This window comes from Macrobrachium rosenbergii, chromosome 47, assembly GCF_040412425.1.
Source record: "Macrobrachium rosenbergii isolate ZJJX-2024 chromosome 47, ASM4041242v1, whole genome shotgun sequence".
NCBI classification, from domain to species: domain Eukaryota; kingdom Metazoa; phylum Arthropoda; class Malacostraca; order Decapoda; family Palaemonidae; genus Macrobrachium; species Macrobrachium rosenbergii.
The window spans coordinates 17,710,566-17,724,404 of record NC_089787.1 but is presented as its reverse complement, the minus strand read 5'-3'; the positions used below and the strand labels follow the sequence as shown (position 1 = coordinate 17,724,404).

The 13,839-nt window shown below is 39.9% G+C and overlaps 1 long non-coding RNA gene across 1 annotated transcript in view; it reads left to right on the top strand.

The window, feature by feature from the left end:
- The first annotated feature begins 2,681 nt into the window (after window positions 1–2,681).
- LOC136830559 (uncharacterized) overlaps window positions 2,682–13,839 on the top strand; it is a 39,817-nt gene continuing 28,659 nt past the window's right edge. The window contains exon 1 of the long non-coding RNA XR_010850661.1: window positions 2,682–4,222. This is a non-coding gene — a long non-coding RNA (uncharacterized lncRNA). The remainder of the gene's footprint in view (window positions 4,223–13,839) is intronic.

The window sequence follows — 13,839 nt, the reverse complement described above, 5'->3', positions numbered from 1 at the left end:
CCTAATTCCTGTTGGAGAATCAACAGGAATGGAAGAATAACAATCAGTTGATACATAAGGGAACTGCTTTTCCCTTAGAAGACATGATCTTACACAATGCTTAACTGACCCAGGTGATGTTGTAGACCGACCTGATTCAGTCTGTAAGTTAATATATATGAAATATTAAATTTTGCTCTTTACCATGTCAAGCAATTTAGGCAAAGACTCGAAAGAGACGACCAAGCCTTTCTGAAACTGGTAAAATCCTTTCCTTTCCACTGACTCTCATCAATTATGCTATTCAATACTTATAAGTTTTGTGTTTGCAAGTTTAGCTCTTCGTAAGGGACTCGAAAATGAAATAAGTCAAACTAGTAATCAATTAGGGATATGGAGTGGCTTACAAATCTTGCCAGAGCAAGTTCTGAAATAAAGCCTTGCTCCCAAAGTACTCCATCCCGTAGGGAGGTTAGCTCTGTCAGTGCACCTCACGCAGTGCACTGTGCATTACTTAAGGTTCTTTGCAGCGTGCCTTCGGTCCCTAGCTGCAACCCCTTTTATTCCTTCTACTGTACCTCCTTTCATATACTTTCTTCCATCTTACTTTTCCACTCTCTCCTAACAATTGATTCATAGTGCAACTGCTTTGAGGTTTTCCTTCTGTTACACCTTTCAAAACTTTTACTGTACCGTCGATTTCCGTTTCAGCGCCGAACGACCTCGTAGGTCCCAGTGCTCGGCCTTTGGCCTAAATTCTATACCATTCAATTCCATTCTTATTTCATTATGATTTGATTGAACCCAAAGTACTCCAGTGCTCTGGCTTGGCAGTCCTTAAGCTGCTAAACCATCATCGTTGTTAATAGGGTCGTTTGGTGTCTAAAAATTTTTCCTCTCTCTCTCTCTCTCTCTCTCTCTGTCTGTCTGTCTAGGGCAGTGGTTCTTAAACTTTTTTGCCTTGCAGCCCCCCTCTGCATTATGTATAGACCCCACGCCCCCCTACCCCTGAAATTTTTGCCAACCATAATCTATAAACAATATGTTGTCTATTTGTATGCTATTATACTTATCATAACGATAAAAGACAATTCATAAACAAGATTTGAAATTAAAACTTACTTGTATTTTGAATTTTTGGCATGTTTTGAGATAATGATTAGGAAATATATGGAAGCAGTGATAACGTTTTTGGCAATTTTGTAATTAACGTCACATTTAAAAAAATAATAGGCACCATCTGGCAACTCTGCTTGCGGCCCCCCTTGGAAGCTTCTGGTGCCCCCCAGTTTAAGAATCACTGGTCTTGGGTTTTTGTATATATATTTTAAGGTTCTGTATGGGATGGTCTGTCTTGGTTAAATTCTTGCTTTCGTGATGAATTTAGAATAAGATCGTTTTCACACTGCTACGACTAATAAGTAAGGCAATATCCTGGTACTACAAAACCGCCTTTCAAACATTGATAGATAATGGGGAGAAATGTTAGATAGAACTCATAAGGTCAGATAGGATAGAACACACTAGCGGTTCCAGGTTGGGGGGAGCATCTGGGCACGTGGCCCCCCCCCATGAAAAATAATAATAATGAAGATTTATATAATAATAACATAAATAAGAAATATAAAAATGGGAAAAAATTAAAAAACATTGTAAATATATATATATATATATATATATATATATATATATATATATATATATATATATATATATATATATGTGTGTGTGTGTGTGTGTGTGTGTGTGTGTGTGTGTGTGTTAGTGTGTGTGTATGTGTATAACATGAAAATTGGTAGGGCCCCCCCCTTGAAATTTTCTGGATCCGCTATCGGAAGCACATATGAAGAAATGGCTAAAACTCATAAGTCAAATATGGTAGACAGTAGGAAATGTTTTAATTGCTCATTCTGTGGGAAGTAGTGAAAACTAACATTATCACCTCGTTCGTTTCTAATCGATGAACAACCGTACACAGATCCAGCGAATAGAAGTTCAGCTTTCGTTATAAGAATTACAGTCTACAATATAGTACCGTGGTCTGTCATATTTATAGTTAGTGATAATTTCTTCCGGATAGTAAATTAACTGTATAGCATTTCAATGATTTGTTTCATAACTGTCACAGTGGTTTTTTTTCATAATTAGAAAAAGAACGCATTGGACGTTTTCTTTGAAATTTAAGGCGTTTTTTTAGGTGCACTAAAATGAAATAGCATTGGTGAGGAAACTGATATCGTTTATGGGAAATCGTATTGATGATAATCTTAAATGAACAAAGTTGAGAATTGAAGTCTGAAACCACGGTTTGTTCCTTGGGTATGGCTAATGTCCACATACTCCTTTCCTGAATGAGGCATCTTTAGGCGGAATTCCCTTCGAAATATTTATATAAAAAAGACAACATTCATACTGAATTTAGCAATAAGTCTGCAAAGTAGTTTGCAACTGTTGACAAAAGTACGGTAGTGGGTAAATGATTTACAATTCAAATTCAAAGTTAAAAACTTTATTCATAAGAATACAATTAGTAAATATAAAAAAAAATTGAAGGACTACGTACGTAACCCATTTAAAGGGTCGCAAGCGAGTCTAGCCCCTTTTAACCTTATGAACAAGGCTTATTTTTGCTTTTTCTCGGCGATATTTGAATGTCTGCTGGAGTTTGACTCGTGGGAATTGTCTAGAGACTTGTGGCAACTGCACGTAGCCTCCCACGGTCCCCCTCTAACAAACCAAAACAAACAACTGTCAGACAGTCAGTGTCTACTCTTGTCTGTAAGTGCGAAGTAGAATTGCCTTTACACCGTCTCCGGGTTGTTTATGATCATCCGGTTTTTCTTAACATTCGTGATTATTACTTTTTATACGCTATTGTCTCTCAATTTTACAGTAATAATTTATCACCGTGGGGCTTACGAGAAAGCAAAACCTTCAGAAAATGTGGGAAATGAGGAGAAATGACAGCAAAAGGCGAAGAGAGAGCCATGCCAAAGAAACCGAAACCCAAGTGTTTCAACCGCCAGTCCGACCGGCACCGCCCGAGAGTAGGAATTCTAAAGTGAAATTAGATTTTGGTGAAATTGTGGACCTTCACATCGCCATTGAAGACACCGAAAGTGAGAGAAAGTGTGGGCTTGTTGATAAAGACAACTTACTGAAATGGGTTCGTTCTATCGCACGTTGCAAGTACAATAATAAAATGATAGTGAGGGAAGGTAGATTTGAAGGCATGGCTAAGTCTTACGTTGCAAAGTGTAGTTAGCGCAACGTGAGCAACAATAAATTAGTGGAAGCAACGTTACAATCAAATAGTGGATCCGTTGGAATTACAGGAATTTTGTGCTGCTTTCAACATGCAGCCATTATGGGAGAAATCATATTATGCAATTGCGAGGGAGATCGACGACCACAAGATTGAATAGGTCAAAAAGGCAATGGAAAAATCCCGTGAAAATGTGGTATCTTTCCTAGATAGCGACCCCCAGCAAAGCTTAGGGTTCGTTATCTGGGGCTAATATTTCTTGGGGGTCATTAGCTTTACGATATTGACACTTCTATTTGTGTTTTTACGGTCATCCCCAACGGTCTTGTACTAAACACGCCGCAAAGGTAGATACATACCCTTGGGGTCACTAATGAGGAAAAATCCAAAATATGCATGCAGTTATAACCCACGACAGCGCGACGGCAGTCTCTACGTATGGAATCGCGTCAGTCGTTGAAATCACCACTGGTATGTGTGTGGATTTCTGAGCGCCTGGTTTAAAACTTGTCAGAACGTCAGGGATGAAGAAAGTGTTCCATTGCACGAAGAACGTCGATGGCAGTCCTCCTGCCATGGAGGTGGAAGGTGGGAAAGTATTATGGCAGCGTTCTGTAGGCAAATGTAAGCCGAGTCATGTAGAAGTAGCGTCAAATAAGACGAGGAAGGTTTAACTTCAGCATGGAAAGCTGGCCCCTACGAAGTTGTACTCATAAAAATACCTTTCCCTGCTAAGACTGAAGTATGCCGTTTTATAGGAGTGTGATCATATTTAACCGTGGGTCTTTAGCGGCACTGGGGAAAGGTGAGAAGAAAGAAAATGAAAACGAGAGAATAAGGAAGGGGAGCAGAGGGTCGCAAAAGATGAAACAGACGTTAGCCTATGGCACAACTAACATAGTGGCCGCACTTGTGTGCCTTTCGAAGATGCAGTTATCTTCAAGGTCATGTTTGGAAAATAAACCTAGCCAAATTAAGGTATTTATTAATTTGTTTTTACTATTTGTCATTTATTCACTTACCTTTTAACATTACAAAACCCCATTATTTGAACGGGACTTCGCCCATGGCTACTTTGGAGTTGCCAGGAGGGATTTAATAAACTTAAAATCCTTTATGTATATAAATAAATCACTTAAAAACAATTAAAATACATCAGATTAATAAATTAGCTTATGTTTCATTCATTGCGGGCTCACGTGCGCGCTCTAATGCTCATATGCGCCTGCGATTGGAATAAAATAAGAGTCGAGAAATGGAATCTGGCAACTCTACCTTGTAAACAAACGAACAGCTGATAGGTCAAGTAGTCAGTAGAATGTCTTATGACTGTGAATTTTCTTGAATTATCGTAATTAAACTGCAAATTGGCGGTAAGATAAGGTAATTAACACAAATATATAGTAATTTTACAACGGTAAAAGCGTTTCTAAGGCTTAATTTAGCCTATAGTAGGTAAATAATGTAAGGCTGCTTACCGGCGTGTAACCGGTGTCGGAAAACGTAGTTCATTTAGAGGTGATTTCACCCTATTTAATTATTTAATATCATCCTAATTACCCATAATTAAGATAATTACACAATTATGGACCCTGTTAGCCCAGTGAACAAGTCATAATGACGGACTGGCTGGAGAGGAGCCTCTGACTTACGGTCTGAGATCGGGGAATTGCTGATGACGTCATCATGAAGTTGTTTCGTCGTTGTTTCGTTTTATTAATGGTCGCAGGCCAGCTTTGGTTAATTTGTAGTCGTAAATTAGGTCTAGTTGTTGTTAGGTAATCCGGTGAATGGTTGTTGTTTAGTTATAGGCAACTAAGCTAGTTGCCTACCAAACCCAAGTACCCTTAGTCAGGGTATCGAAGGTTTCAGAGCAGTTTCAGGGTCAGGGTTTGGTTAATGGAAACGCAGGCCTCTTCTGATAATGTATTTTTGTTGTTTCAAAGCTAAATTTGTCTAATTATCATTGATTGCCTTGTTAGGGTGTTGGTATCCTAATTTGGTAAAACTGAAAGCTGCTACCGTGGCCTGGTTCCTGCCAGTTGCCGACTGGGGTATTTATTGCCTTTTATTTGTTTTTTTCTTATGTTATGTCCTGTATGTTTATGATATTTATTGTTTTTTATTTATGCTCTGACAATCAGCCCCCACAAGGGGCTGCTACTAAACGTTGCGCTCATTTTGCATGTAAGCTGGTGCTTACCAAGCTTAGAAGGGTGCGATAGTAGCCTTCAGTTTTACCCCTTAAGCTTACCTGAGGTCTTTGGCTGATATCAGTCTTTATGGACAAAAGTAGTAGTAATAAATTTTATTGCGGCTCAGGGCCGTATACATGGAATATACAAATACACATAATCTAAATACACAAGGTAACAAGACAGAAATACTTATCGGTAGTATCCGCACAGTTGCTGAAGAAGTAGAAAAAATAGAATTCATAGTAATGGTAATGACAGTAATTATATGGGAATAATAGAAAAAAAAAAAAAATTATAACAATAAAAAATACAGATTGTGGGCGATTTATTTCCATCTGGGGTCCTTAGGGGGTTACAGAGGTCAGGCCCAGCGGGCTAAATACGAATGTTGAAAATTGCAAAACTCTACAATGACATTAAACGCAGTAATAACAGGAAGTAGGAATACCAAAAACAGCAAGGAACATAGAAATATAATAATAACAATAATAATAATAATAATAATAATGACAGATTCTGGAGATGACACTTCATAATTGCAAATACAGAGAATAAGGCATTTAAGGCACCCATATATACTTTAGCAGTACGAGCGGAAGAGCGGCAGTTTCGTTTCTTGGTGACAGAAGGCAAACTTCCTTGCAATCATGCTGCCAGTTGCACATAGTTTACGACGCCTCTGTTCTATGTCTGCTGGATCTTTTAGGTCGTCCGTGATAATGTGTCCCAAATACGGAAATTCAGGCACGAATTCCAGACAATGGTTCCTGAGGAAAATTAGTGGTTCTGCAATATACTTAAGCGATCTCAGTAGCAGTGACATACACTGGCTCTTGGTTTCGTTGTATAGATATCAAATTCTTCTGCATATTGGCGGCAGGTGTCGATGAGTCGCTGGAGACCTTGCACTGATGGGGAGATCAGAACCATATCATCAGCATAACAGAGGTTTATTGTTGTTTCGTTGATAGTGCATCCGATTGGGAGTGAGTTCAGTTTGACATTCAGGGCACCTGTGTACATGTTGAACAGGTATGGAGAGAGAATGCCCCCTTGCCAGAGCCCGTTTAGGGAGCCGAAGGTGTACGACAGTACATTACCCCATTTGACACAGAATTGCTTTGTGGAGAACCAAAGTAATTTTGGAATGACCCGAGATGCACATTAGCCGTTTACAAGTACCACTGGTTTAGCCACCCTAAACTATAGGTCTTAAGCCATCTTAGGCATCATGTCCTCTGGGCTAATCAGTACTACAGCCTAGGAAGCTCAGCACACCCCTTCCCTCCATCCCAAATCCTCACAGTCATTAAAGATTGGAATTGCTGTGAATATTTTTATACACTTTATGGTAAATTTTTACTTTTAATACCAGCGCCACTCCCATGGGTTCTGTGTTGAGTACCAGCCCCATGGGAATGAGTGTTAAACCATAGTCTAAGCATAAGACAGTAAATATCTTTATAACTATAGAGTTGATAGATTTGAGTTTGAGTTTTGTACTAATCACATTAGAGATTTAAGGTCATTGCATAAAAGCTCCAATATTGAATAATGGTTTAACCAACATACAGTATAATCCATTATGCTGCCTATTTTGTATTGCCAAAAATTTTTGGTAATACAGCTATTTTATGTAGCCCTGTCCAAGTAGGCCAAATGTTTTGTGCCGTTATACAATGTCAGGCGAGAGTTGGGAGTTTCCAGGGCAAGGATCCCATGTTAAAGTTAGATTAGGATGTATCCGTGTCGAAATGTCTTTGGTCCGCTTTTGAGTTGTTCATAAACACAACAAAATAACCAATTTTTGTGGATCCTTAACCGAAACTTTCACTATATCTCATGCCTAGTAGAGTTGTCAACCTTTGCTGGGCTTATGATGGTGAAAGATGCAGCATAGAATTCTGAAGGGGTTCATAATATTGAACTGCATGGATGCAAAAATGCTTTTACATCTTGGAATCTCAAAAGTTCGAGTGAAGATGCAATGCATTACTAGCCTAATGCTATTCTTGCATTTCAATATGTATATTTTTATCTGTTTATTGATTTTTTAATTTGTTTTATCTTTTTAATGAGTGAGATCTCTTCTGTATTTCCCTTTACCTCCTCTTACTTCCTAATGAGCACCATATTCTTTGGAAGCTTGAATTTTAAGTCAGTAACCCCTGTGGGCATGTTCCATATGAATAGGGTTCATCTTGTGAATAGTAATAATACTTGCTCATGCTGTACCCATAGAAAAAATTATTTAGTTAATGGACTGTTTAAAAAATCATTTTTTTAATTTTACAAAATATTTTAAGTGTGTTCCACCCTAGCCTAATTATATTGCATGTGAGGTTACATTTGCTTGTTTAAAACTACCTCTAGTTTTATATTGAACACAAAACCGTGACAGTTGCATGGCTTATGCGTATTTACTGAGCTGACTGGTTGGGTTAGCTAGTAGTAGTTCTTCATTGGACGAGTCGGTAGGGTTCTCGGCTAGCACTCTGCTAGGCCCAAGTTCGAGTCTCCGGCCGGCCAGTGAAGAATTAGAGGAATTTTTTCTTGTGGTAGAAATTCATTTCTCGGTATAATGTGGTTCGGATTCCACAATAAGCTGTAAGTCCCGTTGCTAGGTAACCAATTGGAAATAGCAGCGAGTCAAATTTTCCATTGTTTAAAATGTTGAAATACTGGTGCTGTACTCTTGACCTGAATGTTGATGGGTTTATAAATGTCACTTATCTTGCACATGATGATGTCATTAAATCATGGTTTTTGTATTAGCATATGAACTTAAAAATATTTTTTTATTGAAATTATTGACTGCCTTGGTGGTGTTAAATGTTTATATCTTGTGCAACTGGTTAGGTAACTGTTACACTGTTTGTGACAGATGAGTCATGGGCAAGGTATGGTTAGTTTTTGAACACTGTCATTATTATTATTTTTTTTTCTGTCTCAGTCACCCTATTCGACTGGGTGGTATTTATAGTGAGGGGGTTTTGGGTTGCATCCTGCCTCCTTAGGAGTCCATCACTTTTCTCACTATGCACTGCTTCTAATGGCACACTGTTCTGCATGAGTCCTGGAGCTACTTCGGCACCTAGTTTTTCCAGGTTCCTTTTCAGTGATATTGGGATCATGCTTAGTAGTATTACAATGATTATAGGTACAATTTCCACAGGCATATCCCATATCCTTCTTATTTCTATTTTCAGGTCTTGATACTTATAAATTTTTTCTTTTTCTTTTTCTCAAGTCTGGTCAGTTGGAATGTATCACCCTATCTGTTCTGATACCATAGTCCCCGAGGATCTTTGCCTGATAGTTTCCTATCACTCCCTCAGGTTGGTGTTCATACCAAGTATTACTGCAAACTAGCTTATGTATCTTGCACAGGTTCCAGTGGGGGCTTTTGCAACTGAATCATGCCTCTTTTTGTACTGGGTCTGTGCAAGTGCCGGACATTTGCTTGCTCTGTGGCTTATGGTCTCGTCTTTCATATTGCATTTTCTGCATGTGGGTGTGATGTTATTTCCATCCATTGTTCTTTGGGCATATCTGGTTCTTAGGGTCTGATCTTGTGCCGCTGTTAGCATTCCTTCTGTTTCCTTCTTGAGTCCTCCCCTCTGTAGCCATTGCCATGTTTCGTTGCTGGCCAGTTCTTTAGTTTCTCGTACTGTCCGTGCATTGGTTTGCTGTGCCATTCCTCTGTTCTGTTTTTCATTCTCCTGTGTCTGTATATTTCTGGGTCTTCATCTACTTTTATCAGTCCTTCTTCCTATGCATTCCTTAGCCACTCATCTTCACTGGTTTTCAGGTATTGCCCCAGTGCTCTGCTCTCGACGTTGACACAGTCCTCTATGCTTAGTAGACCTCTCCCTCCTGCCTTTTGTGTTGTGTATAGTCTGTCTATATTTGCTCTTGGGTGTAGTGCTTTGTGTATTGTCATGTGTTTCCTAGTTTTCTGGTCTATGCTGCGGAGTTCAGCCTTCATCCACTCCACTACTCCCACGCTGTATCTGACTACTGGTACTGCCCATGTGTTGATGGCTTTCATCATGTTTCCGGCATTGAGTTTCGACTTGAGTATCGCCTTAAGTCTCTGCATATATTCTTTCTTGAGTGTATCCTTCATCTCTTGGTGTTTTATATCCTCTCCTCCTATTATTCCCAGGTATTTGTGTCGTGTCTCATCTGTGTGTTTGATGCCATTCCCATCTGGTAACTTTATCCCTTCAGTCCTTGTCACTTTGCCCTTTTGTATGTTGACCAAGATGCATTTTTCCATTCCAAACTCCATCATGGTGTTCCCAGATACAACCCTTACAGTCTGGATTAGGGTATCTGTTTCCTTGATGCTCGTACCTTACAGCTTGATGTCATCCGTGAACATCAGATGGTTAATTCTGTTGCCTCTTTTCTTGAGTTGGTAACTAGCATCCATCTTCTTCAGTACTTTTGTCATGGAATCATCGTGGCATACAAAGAGCAGTGGGGACAGTGAGTCGCCTTGAAAGATTCCTTTCCTGATGTTAACCTTTGCTAGTCTTGTCCTAGAGCTTGTAAATGCTGTATTCCAGTTGTGACTTGTATTTTTTAGGAAGCTGATGGTGTTTTCCTCTGCCCCATGTATTTTCAGGCATTCTTTTAGCCATGTGCGGTATCATGTCGAAGGCTTTCTGGTAGTCAATCCATGCTATGCTTAGGTTGGTTCTCCTTCTCTTACTATTCTTCAGTACCATTTTGTTTCATCAGGAGCTGGTCTTTTGTGCCCTTACATTTCCTTCTGCAGCCTTGCTGTTGGTGGGGGATGGTGTTTGTATCCTGTAGGTAGTTGTGTAGCCTTTCATTGATGATACCTGTTAGTCTCTTCCACATTATTGGTAGTCAGCAGGTGATAGACATGTAGTTACTCGCTATTTTTATATAAGTGACTTACCAAGCAATTACATAGCTACTAGCTTTCTAAACAGTAGTCTAACAAAATTCAAGTTTTTGTGGTGGTGCTACCATCGCTTGTGTAGGTGACAGGGTCCTGCCCACTTTCGGGACTGATAGGTACAACTCAGCAGAGAGCTTCAGTTCGTTTTCTGCCGGCTTCCAGTCAACATTGGTAGTCTTGTGCAATCGCTGCTTCGTGTTTTTTGGATTTTGTCCTGATTTTTGGTAAAGTGTTCTCTCTCACGTTTTTTGGTGGTTTTTCCAAGCTTATTAGTATCGTTAGCATTAGTTAACTTTATTCCGAAAGATAGTCAGTATGTCAGACTCAACTCGTCAGTCATTTGTTATTGCATTGAGGGGTGTAAAACTAGACTAACTAAGGTGACTTATGATTTGCACACTAAGTGTGTCAAGTGTAGAGGGCAGGAATGTAGTAGAGAGCTTACATGCCCGGAGTGTCAGGATTGGGAAGATAGTAAATGGAAGACTTTGAAGTCTCATCTGGACGGCCTAAAAGTAAATGGAAGGCTTTGAAGTCTCATCTGGACGGCCTAAAAGTAAATGGAAGACTTTGAAGTCTCATCTAGACAAATTAGGCCGAGATAGAAAAAGGAACGCAGCCCTTAGAGCCAAAAGTAGAGCTTGTCAGGAGATTCCTTCTTTACCTAATGTAGTAGAAGATAGCTCTGTATCTTCTACTTTGATTCATGCTATGTCTCCCATTCTTAGCCTTCCTACACCTTTACCCTGACTCCTTTACCAGGTTCCCGTGCTTCTGATCCCAACACTGTTGCCAGTCTCGAAGCAAACTTTGATAAGAAATTTAAATTTTTGGCCAATACAGTTGTTGTTGTTGTTGTTGTGGTTCCCCAGACTCTGTTATGCCAGGAAGCCTGCACCACAAGAAGAAGGACACCACGCTTACTGGATCTGACCATAACTGTGTGGTAGTGTGGATGTTGTGTTGTTGTCTAAGGGCTGCCAAGTTAGGGAAATCTACTAAGAGATGTGTAATTGTGTGGGGACTAACTTGGCAGAGTGGACATATGTCTGTTTGGGTGTTGTCTATGCGGTGTTTGTAGGTGTTTAGTGATTGGTGATGACCACAGCGGTCGAGTCAGGTGTACTCTCTCAATCTTGAGAGCTGTGTTTCTGTACTGCTTATGTTGGGTGGGGGTGCCGAGTATTTTGTTGTTGGGAAGGTTATTAAGTGCTTGTCTGGTGAGGTGAGTATGGATGTGTTTTTGTTTTGTGTGCTGTTTGTGGGTGGTGGTATAGAATTCAAGATATCTGTATAGTGTCTGTGTGGTGTATTCGCTATTTGCCTGTGTGTTGGAGGGTGGTCGTGAAGGTAATAGCATGGGCTGTTTGTGTTGTTTATGACCGATGCCAAGAATTGTGTGCCTCTCATGTCTAAGTGTTGCCTGATGGTGAGAATCTTGGTTTCGGCGTGTAAGTGTTCTATTGGTGTGGATTGTGTACTGCCAAGGATGATTCTCAGAGCTGTGTTTTGTATTATTTGTAGTTTGTTTAGTTGTGTGTTGGATATGGCAGGGTGCCAGGCTGGGCTGGCGTAGTTTATTATGGAGCGGATGTATTGTTTGTATACTGTGATGAGCGTTTCTTTTGTTGTCCAAATGTTGTGCCTGTTAGTGATCTTAGTGCATTTAGTCTAGGTCTGCATTTCTTGATGATGTTACTGACATGTGGAGCAAATGACATTGAAGAGTTGTGTGTGACTCCTAGGATTTTTGTTTCGTGTGTGTGTAGAATTGTGGTGTTGTTCAGCGTTGCTGTGGGTCTGTACTGATGTTCTTTGTTGTGACTTGTGAGTAGTGTACTTGTGGATTTTGTTGGTGCTACCTGTAATCTGTTTTGTGTGAGCCAGTTTTCAAGTTGTGTTATGTAAGTCTGTACTTGTGTGGAGCATACGTTTTTGTCTGCATGTATTGATATGATTGTTAGATCGTCTGCATATGAGGAGATGTATATGTTGTTAGGTGGTGTTGGTATGTCATGCATGAATAGGTTAAAAAGTGTTGGGCTTAGGACGGAGCCTTGTGGGACGCCGTTCGGGAAGTTTCTGATTTTGGATGACTCGCCATTGTAGTGTACAAATGCTTGTCTGTCTGTTAAGTAATTGGCGAGCCAGCGTTTGGTGTTGTTGAGTAGTGTGGTGTTGTAAACTTTGTTGATGAGAAGTGGTCTAGAGATGGCGTCAAAGGCTTTACTTATGTCTATTGTGATTAGCAGTGTTCTTTGTGGTGGGCGTCTGGAGTTAATGCCATCTTGTATTTTTTGTGTAAGGTTGGTGAGTAGTGTTGTTGTGGAGTGATATGGTCTGTAGCCATGTTGAGTGGGTGACAGTGGTATGTGTGGTGTGGTTTTTGCGTAAGATGAGGCGTTCTACTACTTTTGATGGTGTGCAGAGTAAAGTTATAGGTCTGTATGAAGCTGCTTGTGTAGGTGTTTTGTTTGGTTTTAGAAGTGCTATTATTTTCCCCAGTTTCCAAATGTGTGGTATAATGCAGTGTGCGTATGAATAATTGGCTATGTTTGTCAGTGTTTGTGCGCCATGGGGACCTAGATGTTTTAAATGAATGTTTGAAATGTTATCGATGCCCATGGCTGCAGAGTTTTTAAGTTGTTTAATGATTCTAGCAGTGTCTTCTGTTGTGGCTAGTATTACTGTGTAATCTAATGGGAACTGTTGTTTGCGTCTGTAGATGTGTCTGTCTTCTTTGTATTTGCGTAGGTGGCTGATTTTTTGCGTAGTGGTTTATTAAGATGTTGGCTTGTTGTTTGCGTGAAGGATCTTGTCAGATGTGGTGATTGAGGCGTGACTTTGAGTGTTCCCACTGTTTGAATTGATGAGACTGTTGATAGTTTTGTGTAGTTTGGATGGGTTGGTTCTGTAGTCTAGTGTACCTTGAAAAGTTTGCCAGTTCTCCGTCTGTTTTTGAGTTAATTTGGTGTTTATTTCTGTGTTTAAATCATGTATGCGATTTGTTGTGATTTGTGTGTGGGGGTTGGTGTATTTCTTAAATTGTTTCGTTCTGTCATGAGTCTGTTTATGTCAGGCGTGAAGTTTGGGTTGTAGTGTTTTCTGTTGCCTTTAGGAACGTTTCTTTTGTCTGCATTGTTTATTATGTCGTTGAATTGTATTGTTGTGTTGTTTAGTGTCTGTGATGATGTTATGTGTGTGTGGTTTAACTCCTGGAAATGAGCCTCAGTGGTTTCCAAGTACTCATCCCAGGCAGAGCGCTTTGTAGTTAGGGATGGTGTGTCTTGTATGTGAGAAAGTGTCATGTGGTTCGAGAGTTATTAGAATAGGAAGGTGGTCTGATGATAGGTCTGTTTGTGTTTTCCATGTGATTGATGGTGCTATGTTGGGTGAGCAAAATGTTATGTCTGGGGAAGTGAGACTAAAGTTGGCTTGGTGTGGTATGTGTGTGTGCATAT